Genomic DNA, 19,443 nt, shown 5'->3' on the forward strand with positions numbered 1-19,443 from the left:
TGATATGCTGGTTGCTAGTTTGATCCTGAAACAATATTTAAATTAAATTGAAAAGAGATAATAATGTACACTATAGATTTCATTATGGCCAACCCCTGCGTGTTGGCAGCTGTGACAAGTCCAAGTGTGCTGGTTTGAGGCGGTCCAGGGTGAAAAGTTCTTCTTTGTCCCCAATGTCAAGCATGAAAGTGGAGGCATTCCTGTGGAGTACTTTGTAGGGTCCTTGCATGGACACTGGAGGGGTGGCCTGTGTTCGACCCTGCGCACGAACACATAGTCACACGTGTCTAGGCCAGTGGGCTAAGCTGGGGGGGTGGAGGGCAGTGTCATGGTGGCAGTGGAGGTATGAGTGATCCCAGTTTGTCTTTCAGTCTTTCTAGTATGATGGTGGTGCTGCTGTCCTGCCCTTGTGGTGAAGGCAGGAATTGGCCTGGGTCTGCTAGGGGTTCGCAATAGATCAACAGGCTAAGGAGGCTTGCAGATCATCCTTTAGTGCTGTGCGGATTCTGAGGAGGACCCATGGCAATTCGCCCACCCAGTTTGGCCTCTCTAGCCTTGATGTAATTGCCGACTTAAGGTGGTGGTGAAAGTCCTCAACTAATCCGTTGGATTGGGGATGGTAGGAGGTGGTGTGGTGCAGCTGGGTGCCCAAGAGTTTGGAGAGTTCTTTCGAAAGGGTGAAAGTGAATTGGGCCTCCCGGTCGGTTGTAATGTGCACTGGGACTCCAAATCAAGAGACCCAGGCGGAGAGGAAGGGCCAGGCGCAAGTGTCAGTGAGGGTGTTGGAATTGGGACGGCCTCTGGCCTCCTGGTAAATCTGTCCATCATGAGCAGGTAGTGGGACCTTCAAAAGACTGGCATGGGGCTCACTATGTTGAGGTGGACATGCTGGAACCTGCAAGTCAGCGCATCACTGCTGGAGGTGGGGCTTGGGGTGCCACTGGACCTTCGCAGTTTGGCAGTGCATGCTCATTTTTGCCCATTCACTAACCTGGTTGCACAGACTAACCAGGTGCCAGACAAACTGCACCGACATTCGGATGGAGGGATGGGAAAGGCCCTGCAGCGTGTCAAAAACTGTTCATCTCCATTGGGCAGAGACAATTGATCGGGGTTGGCTGGTGGAGACATTGCAGAGCAAGGTCACATCGGTAGTGTCCAGTGGGATGTCCTGGAGCTTCAGACTCGTGATCGCCATCCTGAAGTTGTGGGTCTTGGCGTCATTTTGCTGGGCTCATGCCAGTTCGTGGTAGCTGATGCCGTGCAACAGGGCATGAACTGCTGGCTAGAGAGTGCATCAGCGACTACATTCTCTTTGCCAGAGAGGTGGCAGATGGAGGTGGTGAACTTCAAGATGTAGGATAGGTGCCACTGCTGGTGGGTTGACCATGTGTCGGAGGATTTGGAGAATTCAAACGTCAACAGCTTATGGTCCGTGTAGACAGTGAAAGGCCACCCCTCCAAGAAGTAGCGAAAATGGCAGATGGCGCGGTAGAGGGCCAGAATGTTCTGTATTTCAGTTCAGGTACTCGTTGATGATGGCTGAAAAAGGCATGTTGGATATGTCAACAGTGAGGGCTGTGGGCATGCCCTTGTGTGGGTGGACAAGTGTCATTTTGACAGACAGGACCTCTGGTTTTCTGGAATGTGGCTTGCACCTTGTCAGTCCGTCAAGGTCTTTCTTGGAGTCTGACATTTAAGGTGAAGAGTAGGCTTATGATGCTGGCAGCTGCGGGGACGAACATGTTGTAAACCTTCACCATGCCCACGAATTAGTCCAGACCTTTCAGGATCGTTGGCCTGGTGAACTGTTGGATAGCCTTCACCTTGTCAGGTAAAGGAGGGCACCATCCTTGGTGATCCTGTGGCCCATGTAGTCGATTTTGTCGAGTCCGAACTGGCACTTCACCGGGCTGTATTCGCCTAGCCAGTCGAAAAGTTGGCAGAGGTGGGAGAAGTGCTCCTCACATGTCTTGCTCACTACCAGGATATCGTCCAGATAGATGAAGAGGGATTATAAGTCTCTGCCGATCATGAGGCACTGGAAGGTCTGGGTTCCGTTCTTTAGGCCAAATGGCATGTGGAGAAACTGAAAGAGGCCGAAGGGGGTGATGATAGTGGTCTTCTCGACATCTTCTGGGTGAACGGGGATCTGGTGGTATCCCTGGATCAGGTTGACCTTGGAGAAAATGCGTGCGCTGTAGAGGTTTGTGATCCTGTATGTGAGGGATCAGGTAGCGGTCTGGCGTCATCGTGTCGTTGAAGCATCTATAGTCTCCGCAGGATCTCCAGCTGCTATTGGATGGGCACCAAGTGAAGGGGAGAGGCCTATGGACTGGTGGACTGGCAGACGATACCAAGTTCCTCCATGCACTTAAACTCTTCTTTGGCGAGGTTGAGCTAGTCGGGAGTCAGGCGCCGGGCTCAGGAATGTACGGATGGGCCTGTGGTTGCGATGTAGTCCTTTGGCATGGCAGCGGTAAATTGGGGGCACAGAATGGAGGGATAGCTGGCAAGGAGGTGGCTGTATTGGCCATACAAAGTCTCCACAGAGGCGAGCTAGGTGGCTGGCTCATTGGACGTGCCCATATCTGGAAGGTCTCTGTGTAGACCAACCGCCTGCCCAGTAGGCAGTGTGCCCGCAAGAAATCTGCTCCCAGAAGTGGCTTGTCCATGGATCCCAGTGTGAATGACCAATTAAGTGGTGTCACCAAAACCTACAGTGATGCACCTTTTATTGGAAGTTTTAATAGTGGTGCTGTTGACTGTGCGCAGGGTGGGGGCATGGGGTCTCGTGCGTGTCTCAAGTGACTTGGGGGGGGGAGATAATGCCAGTGTCTCATCATAACCATAGCTCCTGGATACAATCCATTATTAATATGATCTAGTTAATTAGAATTAAACTAGCATAGTAGTTAGTGCCAAGCTGTCATAGTGCCAGTAGCAGGGGTTGGGATCCAGCACTGACTATAAGGAGTTTGTATGTTTTCCCCATGTCAGCATGGGTTTCCTCAGGGTGCTCCAGTTTCCTCCAACCCTTCAAAATCTTACCCAGGGTCAATTGGGTGTAATGGGGCAGCACGGGCTCATAGGCTGGAAGGGCCTGTAACTATGCATGTCTAAAAAGAAAGAATTAGATAAAATACGGGTATACCTCGCTTTATGAGAGCTTTCCTATGAAACTTTTCATAAACCAAAATGACATAAAACAAAGACCTATTCATCACTACTGAAGGCTACTTTTGTAAAAGCAAAAAGCCATTCAAATTTCTTTTGGATAGTGAACACAAGTTTCTTCGTAAAAGTGAATTTGCGTAAAGCGAATATTCATAAAGCGGGGTATACCTATGCTTAAATTCTTTCAGTAATATGGGCTTTGTGGGCTAAATCATCATTTAATTCCCAACTCTATGGTTACCAATAAGATCTGCCTTTTTGAATGCTGCGAAGGAGGACGTTCCAGGATTTTGACCCAGTGACAGTGAAGGAATGATGGATCATTTCCAATCAGAATCATGTGTGGCCTGAGGGACATTTCGAGATGGAGTTTTTTGCCTTAGTCCTCCTTGTTGGGAGAGGTTGTGGGTTTGGAAGGTGCTGTCTTGGTGATATGCTGTGATGGATCTCGTAGATGGTGCAAACTCTGCATCACTGATGGACAGAGTGAATTGTTGGGGCTGTGTTTCCAAAGTAGGCTACGGTGTCATGGATGGTGTCAAGCTTCGAGTGCTGTTAATGCAGCACTCGACCAGACAAGTGGCAAGGATTCCTTCATGATCGACAAGCTTCACAGAGTTGGGAGGCAGGTTCTGACATGATTAGAACCATAAAACATTACACAACATAAGACAGCTAGTCTATTCTTCTGCCAAGTCCCACTGACCGCACCTAGTCCAGATCCCTCCATACCACTCCCATCCATGTATCTGTCTCCATTTTTCTTAAATGTGAAAATTGAGCCTGCATTCATGACTTCAGCTGGCAGCTCAGTCCTTCTACTCTATGTGTGAAGACGTTTCCCCCAATGCTCCCCCTAAATGTTTCCTTTTTCACCCTTAACCCATGTCCCCTGGATTGTATCTCACTTCCCTCAGAGGAAAAAGCCAATTTGTATTTACTCTGTCCCCTCATAATTTTGTTCTCCTCCAGCATATTTCGCCTCATTCTTCTACACTCCAGGGAATACAGTCTTAACCTGTTTCATCTTTCCTTGTAACTTAGTTCCTGAAGTCCCGACAACATCCTAGTAAATCTTCTCTGCACTCTTTCAATCCTATTGGTATCTAAAACTGCACACAATACTCCAAATTTGTCCTCACCAAAGTCCTATATAACTTTATCGTAACATCCCAACTCCTATACTTGACTTTGATTTATGACAGCCACAAGCTCTCTTTACAACCCAATCTACAATGTGACTCCACTTTCAGGGAATTATGTATCAGTATTCCCAGATCCCTCTGTTCTACCACACTCCTCAGTAACCCACCATTTACCATGTGTGTCCTTCCTTGGTTTTTCATTCTACAATGCAACCTCACACTTGTCTGCATTAAATTCCATCTATGTACATGGCTACTTTAGTTCAATTTCTGGATAAGAAACATCCAGGATTTTAACAGTGGAAGATTCATTAATGAAGGAGGTGTATCTCAGAGGATCATTTCTGGACCCATCACACTACTGGCATTGTGAAGAAGAGATGTCAGCTCCTCTAATTCCTCAGGAGTTCACAGAGGTTTGGTACGACATCGGAAACGCTGGCAAATTTCTACAGATGCGTGATGAAAAAGTGTGCTGACCAGTTGCATCAACTCCTCTGGTTTCTGCTAACCCACCATCAATGTTCCGTCTAATTTTTAATCGTCCATGTGTGCAAAAGTCTCATGTTGTTCACATTTTTATCCTGTGACTCAAGTATGTGCGCACTGAATGTTTGTGCAAATGTCAACTTGAAATTGTTTCAAGGTAATTTTGGTACAGTCTACCTCTCTTGGCGAGTAAAACTGTATTGGCATGTATAATACAAGTATGATTGCATTCTATTAAGAAACTACTTTGTTCAAAGTATAGAATAACCTTTTGTGAGCTCATTCATTTCCTTTATGCACTGGTTGTCAAACTTATGCACACACGCACACAGCTGAGGAAACAGTGCTCCCCATTCTCCCTCTCTTCCCATCCCTCTGTCTCCTTTCCTCTAGATATCCACTGCCTTCCCTCTCCATTCACAGAGCTAAACCCCTCCCCATTTGCTGGTGTGCTCTCCCTCCCTTATCCACCCATTACCTCCTGCCTGTGCACTGTGCTCCTCCCCCCGATCCTCTGCCCCACCATTTTGTCCAGGAGCCTGACTACATTTTGCTCAAGCCTGAAACATTGGTTGTGTATCTTTACCTTTGCTGTAAAAAGGACACTGTTTGACCTGCTGAGTTTCTCCAGCATTGTGTTTTTACTTCAACCACCATGGAGACTTTCATCTTTTACCTTGACTGACAGAATGTCATTGATGGAGCAGCTGCAGATGGTTTGGTCTAAGGTACTACGCTCAGGAAACCCTCGGAGATATCTTGTGATTGAAGTGATTGACCACCATAATCCTTTGCATTAGCCATGCTTCCAACCAGCAGAGGGATTTTCCCCTGATTCCCAATGACCCCAGTTTAGTTGGGCTGCTCGATTCCATACTCGATCAAATGCTACCTTGTGGTCAAGAAGTCAGCAGTTCACATTTGATTCAAGGCTGCAATAGTCAAGCTCTCAGTGATTTTGGTGGAATGCAAACAGAGCGTCTGAGAGGAGTTTCCCTCCAAGTAAGCACTGCCTGATAGCACCACTCTATCACTTTTCTGATGATCAAGAGTAGACTAATGGGCCAGTAATTGGCTGTAAAACACATACAGAAATGCTGGAGGGACTTAGCTGGTCTCGCAGCATCCTAGAAGGTAAATGTATATAACCAATGTTTTAGGCCTAAGGCCTTGTTCAAGATATAAGCAAAAACCAGGAAGGCACAAGACTAAATAGAGAAAGAAAAGGGAAGGAGTCCAGATTAAATGCCAAAAGATGTTATTCCTTCAATTTCTGAGTGGTCTCCATCTAGCAGTGCATAAGACCATGGAGAGACATGTCAGCAAGGTAATGTGATGGAGAATTCAAATTGGTTGCCACTGGGAGATCCACACCATTGTGGTGGGCACAGCAGAGGTGATCAACAAAGCCATCTCCCAGACTGCACCCAGTCTCTCCGATGTAGAGGAGACCACAACAAGAGCACCGGATACAGTAGGTGACCCCTGCAGATTCACAACTGAAATCCTGCTCAACTTGGAAGGACTGTTTGGGGTCCTGAATGGTGCTGAGGGAGGAGATGTGGAGCATCTCCTACAGTCATAGGGATAGGTACCAAGTGGACAAATGGTGGGAAGGGAGGAGTGAACAAGGGAGTCATGAAGAGAATGGACCCTGCAGAAGGCAGAGAGGAAAATATGTCTGGTGGGTGGATCTCATGATTGGCCTTGCTTCTTGGGGACAGGACATTTCTGGGCAATTTTGCACATTGTCAGGTCTATGCCACTGTTGTAGCTTTACTGGAACAGTTTAGCCCAGGGTGCAGCAAGTTCTGGAGCACATCTTCAGTATTATTGCCAAAATGTCATCAGGGCCCATAACCTTTGCTGTATCCAATGGCTTTAACTGTTTAAACTGAAGGAAGACCGGCCTCTATCCTGCTGGCAACCACTGAAGGAGGCAGAGGTACACTTAGCTGAAGATTTTTGCAAAATGTTTCCAATTTCCATTGTGCATATGTACTGGGCTCCCCTGTTGTTGAGAATTGGGTTATTATTGCAGCCTGCTCCTCTGTGGAGTTGTTTAACTGTCCACCACCATTCAAGACCAGATATGCACTCTTCATTGAGCTAAAGATATGGAGCAGGAGAAAGTTCATCTGTCCCTATGAGCTTGCTCTGTCATTCAATAATGTGGATTAAGGGATAAGCACTTCATCCTTATGGGATATCTTTGGTGTTGGTTTTCTTGATGCAGACCCTTTGCAAATTATTAGTTGCAGTGTCTTCTCTGATGTGTTCTATGGAGTAGGTCCTCATATTTGATGAAAATTCAGTGGGGTTGGGTGTAGCAAAGTTAAAGTGCATTTTAATAATTCTTATTGCCAATTCGTATTTGGAAATTTTATTTTCCATTTAATGAGATAAAATACACAAAATCAGAATCAATTAGTTATTTGTATTTACTAATATTTTATTAATGTTTCCAGTGGGAACAATTTGCAATACCTCTTCTGTACCTCCAAAGCCCCTTCCCTCCTGTCCCTCACAGTGCCGGTTGCACTCATGAGAGTAAGGCGGTGGGGGGAGGAATTGTTGCTGGTCTATTTTGCTGGTTCCTTTAGAAGAGTAATTGTTTATGTTGTCAGTCTTAATGTATACTGTTTATTGCTAATATTATTACATAGTGCAGTTGGTTTTGCATTGTTTTGACCACTAATGTAAGGATGTCTTTATTCAACTTGGTTTTGGCACCATTGCACTATGATTAGTCATGTGATCAATGTAGCATTGCTGATATTTCATAGTGTAAATTCTGTTACTTTGCATGGTTACGAGCAAAGGTGCAGAAAGGAAGAAAAAACAGAAACCAATTGCTGCATTATATTGTCTTCTGCAGGGAGGAATAAATGCTGGTAAATAATTTTGTGAATTGTCTCTTCTGTGAATTCTATGCCCTATGTAAGCCCATAGGGTTTATAAGGGAATTAGGGGTTACGGATAGAAGGCGGGGACGGGTAACTGAACTTTAAGATCAGCTATGACTTCGTTGAATGGCGGAGCAGGCTCGAAGGACCGAATGACCTACTCCTGCTCCTATCTTCTATGTCTATTACACTGCATACTCAATTACTGCCAGATGAAGTGGTGAAATGCAGGCTCAATTTTAACATTTAAGAAAAATCTGGACGGGTACATGGATGGGAGTGGCATGGAGGGATATGGACTGTTTTGACTTTCAGCACACCTGAAAGAGGACTCAAGTCTGAAAAGTTGACTCCCTTTTGCTTTCCATTGATGCCGTTGAACCTCATGAGTTTCTCCAGTTCTTGGCATACTCCTTTTGTAGAATTTCAATTTTTTCTACGTTTCATTCCCTTTTTCTCATGCTAGAGACTAGTGGAAACAACTTTCTTGCTGACTGTACAGTATGGATGGACCAGCAAAACAAACTCTCTCATGGCCCCAGAACTCTATTTGACAGAGGGTCTTGATAAAGGGTTCCAATTCAAAATGTTGATTGACCATTTCTACCCTGCAAAGTTCCTTCAGCAATTCTTTGTTTGTTCAAGATCCAGCATCTGCAACTTTTACTAAGGTATAGTGAGAAACACAAATGTGACAATAAACCTGAACAGGACTACTTGTGAAAAGAGGTTGTTATGGTGCCTGAGAGGCAGTCAGGGGAAGAGTATATGTTCAATTGAAACCCCCAAGGGACTGGATTTCCTGACAGGTACAAATAACAAGAGAAACTCCGAAACTCAACCAAGCCGGAGAGAAATAAATACATTTACCCATGTCAGAGATTATGCTGACTCACTCCACACTGCTGGATTTGCATTTTATATTACAGATCAAGTTAATCACAATCTGAATTGCTGAAGGCATGTATCCAATTTAATTAGATCAGAAGAGTAGCTATTTTGGAGTGCAATGTACAAAGAATATTGTACCTGTGATACAGATTGTGAAACATAAGTCATTGATGAGAATGAGTCACTACAGCCAAACTTCGTCAAACCAAGTGTGAAGGATTAGATCACAACACCAAACTGATGTTTTACGAGGGTTAAGTAGTGATCAGAAATATTAATAGGAAATAAGGAGATGGCAGAAGAACAAAATGAGTATTTTGCATCAGTCTTCACTGTCAAAGACATTCGCAGTGTTTCAGATTGTCCAAGAGTATCAGGGAAGTGGAAGTGAGAATCTTACTATCTCAAGGGAGAAGGTGCTCAAAAAGTAAAATGTGGATAAATCTCCTGGACCAGATGGTTTTCATCCTCAGGTTTTGAAAGAAGTGCCAGTGGAGATTGTGGAGTCAATGGTCATGATCTTTTAGGAATCAATAGATTCTAGCATGGTCCCAGAGGACTGGACAATCTCAAATGTCACCCCACTATTCAAGAAAGGAGGGAGAAGCAGAAAATAAATTTATAGACAGATTAGTCTGACATCAGTGGTTGGGAAGATGTTGGCATCGAGTTTTGAGGACAAGGGGTATGGAGTACTTGGAGGCAGATGGCAAGATTAGTCAAAGCCAGCACAGTTTCCTTAAGGGAAAATCTTGCTTTATAACCCTATTGGAATTCTTTGAACAAGCAAGCTGGATTCTCAGAAAGCCTTTTACAAACTGGTACACGTGAGGATACCTAACAAGAGCCCATGGGTTAACAGGAAACACAGTAGTGTGGGTAGAGCACTGAAGGTTTGGCAGAAAATCAGAATACAGGGATCATATTCTGGTTGGCTGCCGGTTGCGATGGAATAAATGGCATTGAGGCCAAGTTGGGAGATGATGCTAAGGTAGGTGGAGGAGGAAGTAGTATTGAGGAAAAAGGGAGGCTGCAGAAGGACTTAGACAGATTAGGAGAATTGGCAGAGAAGTGGCAAATGAGATACAACGTCAGAGTGTATACAGTCATACACCTTGGTAGAAGAAATAAACAAGCAGACTATTTTCTAAATGGGAAGAAAATTAAAATACCCAAATGCAAATAAAATTGGGTCCTCATGCAGGATAGCCAGAAGGTAAACTACAGGTTCAGTCGGTGATGAAGAAGCCGAATGCAATGCTGGTGTTTACTTCAACCGGAATAGAATATAAGAGCAGGGCTGTGATGTTGAGGCTTTATTAAGGTACTAGTGAGACCTCGCTTGGAGTTCTGTGAGCAGTTTTCAGCTCCTCATTTAAGAAAGAATATGCAGATGTTGGAGAGGGTTCAGGGGGGGGGTTAACAAAGATGATTCCAGGAATGAAAAGTCTATCATATGAGGAGTTCAACTGTACTCGTTGAAATTTAGGAATAGGAGCGTTTTGGCCAGCTACATAACAGTACAGTACGGTTACTGCAGAAAATAAATAGGTGGTCAATCCACAGGACCACCAATGACAGAGGAGTTCACTGGAAACTCCCTCCCCAACTCCCATGGATGTGATCTACTGGGATCGTTGTCTGAAGAGGGTGTCGTGCCTCCAAAGGAGAACCAGCCCTGGGGATGTCAGCCAGGGAGGAATGAAAGAACGATTCGCCGACCTCCTAGGGAAAGCAAAGAGGCGTTCATGTGGGGTGGTGTTAGTTGCGGTGCAGAGTAACAACCGGATAGCATGGAGGGCTTCTGGCAAAACGTCCTGCTAGCGTGACAATGTAAATATTTGTACCTGAGGGCCAGGAGCACTGCCTTTGAAATCGACACTGAGTTGTTCGAAAGGGCGGGTGGCCTTGATGATGTGTGCTTTCTCTGGCCAGTAGAACTGAGGCTTAAAACTCAGCGCATATTTGGCAGTCTGGTCATGGACCGGACATCCTCGACAGAGATGGGGAGGTTCCTTGACCTAATAAAGTGATAGAGCCTTGTGACTCCGAGGTGGCACAGACTGCTGTGCTGGACCTGGAGACGGTCGAGATGCACACTGGCACACATCCCTCAGGATAGGGCATCCGGGGGATCATTGAGCTTACCTGGCCTGTACAAGATGTCATCATTGTAGGTGGATAACTCAATCTTCCACCTCAGAATCTTGTCGTTCTTAATTTTACCCCGTTGTTTGGTGCTGAACATGAAGGCCACTGCCCTCTGGTCAGTCAACAGGGTAAATCTCTTACCGGCTAGGTAATGCCGCCAGTGGCTCACTGCCTAAACGATCGACTGTGCCTCCTTCTCGACAGAGGAGTGCCGGAGTTTGGGGCTGTGAAGGGTATGGGAAAAAAATGCTACCGGCCTGCCTGCCTAGTTTAATGTGGCAGCCAGCGCGAAATCGGAGGCATCGCTTTCCACCTAGAAGGGGACGGACTCATCTATGGCATGAATCGTGGCCTTAGCGATCTCTCCACGGATCTGATTAAAAGCAGCTTGGGCCTCCACCGATAGTGGAATCATGATTGACCGAATTAGAGGATAGGCCTTATCGGCGTAGTTGGGCAACCATTGCGCATATTATGAGAACAGCCCTAGGCATCATTTCAGCGCCTTCAGGGTGTTTGTGACAAGGAGTTCTAGAAGTGGTCGCATGCGGTCAGGGTTGGGAGCAATGACACCATGTGCCACAACGCATCCAAGAAGGGCCAGGCGCATTTGTCCTTGTTGTGCGTCAAGTTAAGTAACTTGGCCGTACGCAAGAACTTGGCGAGGTTTGCGTCGTGGTCCTGCTGATCATGGTCGCAGATGGTGACATTGTCGAGATAGCGGACGTTGCCGTCAGCCCGTGTTCCTCCATCATCCGGTCCATTACTCTCTGGAAAGCAGAAACACCATCAGTAACGCCGAAGGGTACCCACAGGAAGTGGAAAAGTTTCCCGTCGGGTTCGAATCCAGTATAGATTCGATCGCTTGGAAGGAGGGGAAGTTGGTGGTAAGCTGACTTGAGGTCAATGGTCGATAAAATTCTATATTTGGCAACCTTATTGACCAAGTCGGCTAGACGGGGGAGTGGGTATGCATCCAGCTGGGTGTAGCGGTTAATGGTTTGACTATAGTCAATTACCATCCGTACTTGCCTGCCCCTCTGACCACGAGAACCTCTGCCCTCCAGGGACTGGTACTAGGGGCCAGAAGTCACTGAACCTCAGCCCAAATAGATTACATATCCTCCGAACTATAGAGTTGACTCTTGGTGGTGATAGGTTTGCAATCTGGGGTGAGGTTCGTTAACAGCAATGGAGGAGGCACCCTTAAGGTGGTGAGGCCACAGGTCGTGCCGGGACTGCTGGACGGTGCCGAGGACTGAGTGCCATACCGCTGGACGGTGCCGGGGATTGGGTGTTGGGGCCGCCAATTTGGTTGGGGATGGTCACCCGAACGCCGAGGGCTGCAAACGGTCAACAGTGGTTGGGGGCCTCCGAACACCATCGTCATGTTCCTAAACTAACTCTGAAAGTCAAGGCCTAGGAGGATCGGCGCGCAGGTGCAGTGCGTGACTAGTAAAACAAAGTCGTTATAACATTCCCCCCACCACTGTTAGTGACGCTACACAATACCCCCAAATATTTATCTGTTGGTCCCTGGCCACCATTGAAACCATCCCGGTCATGGGTCGGATGGGAAGGGAGAGTCTCTGGACCACATCAGGGTGTACAAAGCTTTCCGTTCTGCCGCTATCAAAAAGACAGTTAATTTTATGTCCATTCACCTCAATCTGCATCATTGAGTTCAAGATCGGGTGAGGACTGGCTTGATTTAGTGTCACTGAAGCGAGGAGTGGCGTTTCTTCATTGTCATCATCAGAGGGGAGGAGGCCCACCCAAGATGGCGACCTCCATGTTGGCCACGCAGCATCAAATGAAGAAGCCGCCGGAAGTGGAGTCGAGGCGGTCGGAAGTGACGTCACTAGTGCAGAAGGCTGGGAGCGGTGGCCGGTAAGATGGCGCTCCTCTCATCGCGCACGTGGTCAGCGCCGGAAGTTCTTTGGGAACGCACGCTGCACTGCTTGCTGGTTGAGATCGGGACCTGCAGACCCCTTTATAGTGGTCCCTCATACCACAGCCCAAGCACCTCACTCCTTTCGCGGGGCAGAGGTATCTCGCGTGCCTGGCCTGCCCACAGAAGTTGCATCTCGATAATGCGGTTGGTATGATTGCAGTCGAGGTCGGGTCACTGATACCCGACACTGAGTCCCAGGCCATTGGCCTTCGTGGTGGAACATACATGGTTGGCCCGCTTCTGCCCGCGATCGACACTGCCTGGTGCTGGGCCAAGTCCAGAGTTCTGACCAGTTTGGTAGCCTTTTTGAGAGGGAGCAGGTCCTCCTCGCGGAACCTTTGCCAGATGTAGTCTGACCTCAATCCCGACATACAGGCATCCCTGATCAGCCCTTCCACGCACTGGTTCAGCGATATTGTGCGCGGGCCCATGAGATCCCTCAAACAGTCTTTCCCCAGTGTGACCAAGGTCCAGACAAACTCTTCAGCTGTTGTTTCCGGGATGCCAGCAGGTAACGGGAGTAAACTGAATTCACCTTGGGTTTATAGAGCACCCGCAGCTCAGCCATCGCCTCGGTGTAAGTCGCACAGCCTAAGATGGTCAGGTAGGCCTTCTGGCCGTCTCAGGCCTGAAGGATCTTGAGCTTCTTCTTGTCAGAAGGCGTCGAGGAAATTATTGAAACAGTTCACCCACTGCTCGAAGAGTACCAATGCACCCGGGACTTGGGGGTCTACTTCCAGCCTTTCGGGGCGCAGCAATTTCTCCATAACTGGAGAGTTCTAAAATCTTGCTTAATAAATTGTTGGGGGCTATCAGTCGCCCAATAATGACACAGACAGAAGACTGAGGGGAACGATAGGCTTTATTAAGCAAGAGACTGCTGGCCCAGGACTAGGCTAGAAAATGAGTGGGAAGGGAGAGGGGACTCAATCTTTAAGGCCAGGGTCACATGGGAAGGATCAAGAGTGGACCTAAGGTAGGGAGACCCCCGAAGGGCATGCCAGCTAGTACATATAGCTATATCACCACACGTGCGCCTAGAATTAGAAGGGGGTTAAATTGGGTTAGTTAAGTATAGAGATAAGTTAAAGTTTGATTCTGTTTTCATGTTTTAAGTTGATTAAATATAACTTTTGTTTTAAAAACCACTTGTCTTGGTGAATGCCTATTGCTGCTGGGTTTTGGGGTCCTTTGGGCTCATAACAATATCTATACCCAAATCCTTTTCCCATCAACCTTTGTTCCGTTTTATATAAATCTTTCTTCTTTACCCTCCTTAAAAATGATAAATAAATCACAGAATATAAACTTGTTAATATTTGGATTTGATATTATTGTTTCTATTTCATCATCTTCTAACAATAAAGTTAGCCTATCGGTATGGAAATGGTTTAAAACTATGAATAGAAAATGTATGGAACAAGCGGCCAGACAGTTTACATAAAGAACAAAATTTGCTGGTTCGGGATAGGTTTTGTAAGCCACTTAACTGAGAACACTAAAAGTAGATGAGCATAATACTTTTACATGGCGGTTATCCCGGGTGATTTGACATCTCTGTTGCAACCTCTCTGCTTGAACAAGCCATTCAAAGACAATGTGCCCGAGGAATGGAATACATGGATGTTGAATGCAGAAGAGTCGTTTACAAAAGGTGGGGAAATGTGTATTGAATCACTTGATGTGCTGTGTAACTTTGTGCTCAAGGTATGGGACAAAGTTAGACTGATAAAATCGTTTTAAAAATGCAGCATCTTTTGTGCAATTGATGGCATGGAAGATGATTTATTGTGGGCCACTGACGACAAAGCTGAAATCGCCTCATCAGATACAGACTGGGACCCATATGACGATTGATTAAACAGTGAGTATGGATGTGTTGGCTGCCATCTTTGCTTCAGACGATAGCGAGAAAATTTTTGAAGGGTTCTAAATGTGTGGTTGTTTTCAGACAATGAAAACAATTTTGAAGGGTGCTAATTGTGTTGTTTTCAATAAAAGGCTCAATGAAAATCTGACATCATCGGTTTTTTGTTTTGGTTTTTCAAGGGTCAACTAATTTGCCAGATCAGTTTGTCAAGGGTTGACATACGGTGGGCCAGCACAGGTTGGAATTTGAGCTGAATTTAAGGTCTCCAAAATACATCCAGCATACGTCAACCCCCATTTTTTTCCAGAGATATTTTTTGGTGTTCATGACTCCATTTATATGCTGAAATATAGTTTTTTTTTATAACTATACATTATATATAATTCTACTATTAGGATTTTTAGTGGGAGGGGGTATATGTGTGGGGGGGCAGGGTAAGAAGGGTGGTAAAATTACCATGTAATCATTGAAATTTTTAATCTAAACAAATTTTGCTTATGTAAAAATATATTAATTATAAGGATGGCATTTTTTTTTTAAACTCAAAAAAAAGTACCGGCTCCATCCAAGGGATGCATTTGCAGTTGGGTTTTGTTCAGTTTGGAAAATGCTACTTATTTTTTTGGCACTTTGCAGTTCCCCAGCTCCTTTCCTATATCCAGACAAGAATGAAAGTCCTTCTACAAGTCTATTCCGCCAGAAATCTAGGGTTCTTTCCTTCAAACCAGATAACATTTATATCAAGAAAGAGGGTACTCAAAATCATTGAGGACCACTTCCATCCTGCACACAGCATCTTTCAAGCTGCTCACATTGGGAAAGAGATAAAGGAGGATCAGAGCCAGCACCAGGAGGTTGAGGAACAGCTTCTTCCCACGGGCAGTGAGAATGCTGAACGACTAAAGGAACGGCTCACACTAAACATCCAAGACTTTAATATTCATGAAACAATATTTATTTATTTGTATATACTGTACGAATACTTGTCCTGCATATGTATTGTTGACTGTTTGGTCTTGATGTGTGCCTGTGTGTTTTGCACCGAGGACTGGAGAACATTGTCCCGCTGTTGTGCAATCAGATGACAATAAACAATTCGATTTGCGTCTCAGCAGTCATTCTTACACTATCATCATCAAGGTTCGTCTATTACAGCTATCACTCTCCCTTCTGTTGGGCTTTGCCATCATTCTTTCACTATGAAGATGGGCATTCTGTTCATTTTTTTGAGGAAGAAAGCATCATTGACCATTCCTTGTCATCCTTGAGAGGCGATGGTCATCCATCTTAAATTGCCTTTCTGCCCAAGGTACTCCAAAAATATGTTGGATTGCAACTGACAGAATTTGAAACAGCAGTGATTAAAGACAATGTTATAAAGTCATGGCAGTGTGCAACTTCAAAGAAGATACTCAGTGGTGGTGCTCCTACTACCCTCGCCAATCTCAGTGGTGTGAGAGGTGCAGTTGGAGTGGCCTTGGCTTACAACTAGGCAAGGGATTACATGGATGGTACACTCTGCAGCTGCAGTGCACTGAAACAAAGTACTCATTTAGTATTTATAGCCATACGTTCTGCTGCTGTACATCGATTACCTTGTTTATCTATAATTAGCTTCTCCCATGTCTATCTATAAACCTAACAAAGATGAAAATGATCAGTTTCACCTACCCCTTTGTTCCCCACTTCCGTAAAATTAACCACTTCCATTTTTAACAAGCTTTAACCCAAATGTTATTATTATGGGCCAGATGTAGTCAATATCAATAGGTCTGCAAAACTGATCTTCCTCATCTTCAGGATGTTTTACAGTCTTCCCAAAAAAAAAGCAGATCTCTGCACCATTGACACTTCCACCTGTCCCATTATTTTAGTTCAATTCCTAGTTAGAACAAAGTTGGCCTCACGAATAATGAAGTAACTACACTGTGTGCCACACATCATACTAAAAATCTTTTGATCTCCATCTTCATTATAGTTAGCAACTGAGATTTCACAGCCCGTTGCAGTTGAGAATTCCGAAGATTCACCATCCTATGAGCAAATTTTCTCCAAACTCGATCTTAAAATAGTTGCCACATCTCCTGTCCCAGGCAATCTTGCTGAAGATTTTGACTAGCAAGGGAATTAACATCTGTGCAAGTCAATGAAGTCTAGTTGCAGTTACAAATCAACTACATTATAACTGAATATCATTTCAATAAGGTAGAAATCCTCAACAACAAACTCAATTAGGGACCCATTGCAAGAATCTTACTTTTGCATTATTGATTTTTTTCTCTCTGTATTCAGATTTCAGATTTATTGTCAGAGTACATACATGACATCACATACAATGCTGAGATTCTCTTTTCAGAAGGCACGCAAGAATTACAACTAATTGGTAGTGCAAAAAAAACTGCAGATAACAAATGTAAACAACCTGACTGTACAATAAAGAGAGAATAAAAAAGAAAATCAATAAAGTGCACAAGTAAGTCCTTAAATGAGTCCCTGATTGAGTTTGTCGTCGAGGAGTCTGATAGTGGAGGGGTAGTAGCTGTTCCTGAACCTGGTGGTGCAAGTCTTGTGACTCCGATACCTCTTTCCCGATAGCAGCAGCGAGAACAGAGCGTGTTCTGAGTAGTGTGGATCCTTGATGATTGCTGCTGCTCTCTGACGGCAGTGTTCCCTGTAGATGTTCTCAGTAGTGGGGAGGGTTTTGTGATGTCCACTACTTTTTGGAGGGCTTTACCCTCAGTGGTAGTACTCAGTTTGTTTTACATTTCTTTATATGTTTCTTTTTGCACTACCAAAAAGTGGGAATTCTGCCCTGCCTGCAGGAATGAGAATCTCAGGGTTTTATGTGATTTATGTGATGTCATTTATGAATCTGAATCTGAAATGAAACAGCGATAAATCCAGACAAAGAGAACACAACCTATTTGTATTTGTGGAGACACAGGAAGCTGCAGATGCTGGAATTTGTTGCTACTGATTTTGCGAAAGACAATGTAGGTACATTACTCAAGACTCTGAGCCTGAGCGTTAATACTAGACCTTTGTAAGGCAGAGTCAAAATGAACACCCTTGTCAAAGATTTTACTTCAAGAGGAATGGTCAATTTCCATTTATATCAACTTTCTCTAAAATATCAACACAATGTTCAATAAATTGCACCGTGATAAGTACTCTGGAAAAAATTTCTTCTACAGTTATCTGTAAGCAATTGCTTTCGACCTTCAATTATATCTGATCTTCAGTCATACCATTTATGAAGGAAAGAACAAGCCATGGCAATGCTCTGGAATACACCAAGTGCAACAAAAGGAGTGGAGGGGTTCAACTGGCAAGCTTTGCCAGGGCTGTGATCGATGAACCTTGAGTGGTCTTGGGTGAGAAGAAGCTCATCTTTAGATCAAATTAGTCACAAGGTTGGAAAAAATCATTTTCAGTTTCAGACTGTTGACATAAAGGATGGAGACAGCAGCAGAAAAGACTAGAGACAGCTGATGTTGGAATCTAGAGCAAAAGCTTGCTGCTGGAGGGACTTGTGGGTAAAAGTTATATAGCATGGAAACAGGCCCTTCTGCCCAATTCATCCATGCTGCTCATTTGAGCTACCCCCATATTCCTCCAACCCATTCTTATCCACATACCTATCCAACTTATTTTCCCCCAAAAAATTTGACTACTTCCTCTGGCAGCTCATTTCATACACCCACCACATTAAAATCTTTCCTTGAACAAGGTGATCAGAATGCACACATTATTCCAAAGGTGTCCGCATCAGCATCTTGTACAACTGTAAGATGACATCCCAGTTCCTGTACGCAATGCCCAATGGATGAAGTGTGCCAAATGTCTTTTTCAGCACCCTCTCTCCCTGAGTCACCACATATATGGAATTATGTTACTAAAGTTCTTGGGAGTCACTAATCTGAAGATCTTTCCTGGACCCAACACACTAATGGCATCATGAAGAAAGCACATCAACACCTCTACTTCCTCAGGAGTTTTCAGAGGTTTGGTATGACATCAGAAACCCTGGCAAATTTCTACAGATGTGTTGTGAAAAATGTGGTGACCAGCTGCATCACAGCCTGGTATGGAGCCACTAATACCTGCAAAAGATAGTGGACACAACCCAGGACATCACAAGTAAAACCCTCTCCACCATCGAGAACATATACAGGGAATGCTGCCATCAGAGAGCAGTAGCAGTCATCAAGGATCTACGCCACCCAGCATACGCTCTGTTGCCATTAGGATAGAGAAATAGGTTTCACCTTGCACCATCAGATTCAGGAACAGCTGCTACCCCTCCACTATCAGACTCCTCAACAACAAACTCAGTCAGCGACTCACTTAAGAACTCTTACTTGTGCAGTTTGATTTTTTTTTCTCTTTGCATTGCACGGTTTGTTTATATTTCTTTACATGTATACATTGAGCACTGTTTTTTTGACAACTCTACAGGAAAAAGAATCTCACAGTTGTATGTTCTCTGACAGTAAATCTGAACCTGTGGCTCTCTATTCCAGAACACTCCCCTGGGCCTGATCATTTTCCAACCAAAATGCAGCACTTCACACTTAACTGAATTAAACGTAGCAGTTAGTGCAACGCCTTTACAGCACCAGCGGTCGGGACCGAGATTCGAATCCTGCGCTGTCTCCCCGTGTCTTCATGGGTTTTCCCTGGGGGCTCCGGTTTCCTCCCACCGCATGAAACGCACCAGTGGTGCTGTTTAATTGGGTGTAAATTGGGCGGCATGGACTTGTGGGCCACAATTTTTTTTTAATTTAAATTCCATCAGTTGATCCTGCTAAGATAATTTTTCTCATTGCCCACCACACCATCAATTTTAATGTTATCTGT

General features: G+C 44.9%; 1 protein-coding gene across 7 annotated transcripts in view; it reads right to left on the reverse strand.

The window, feature by feature from the left end:
* Positions 1 to 19,443, reverse strand: part of LOC138758575 (EVI5-like protein) — a 424,266-nt gene that overhangs the window by 317,701 nt on the left and 87,122 nt on the right. The gene's annotated exons all lie outside the window — the stretch shown is intronic.

This window comes from Narcine bancroftii, chromosome 3 (genome assembly GCF_036971445.1).
Source record: "Narcine bancroftii isolate sNarBan1 chromosome 3, sNarBan1.hap1, whole genome shotgun sequence".
NCBI classification, from domain to species: Eukaryota; Metazoa; Chordata; class Chondrichthyes; order Torpediniformes; family Narcinidae; genus Narcine; species Narcine bancroftii.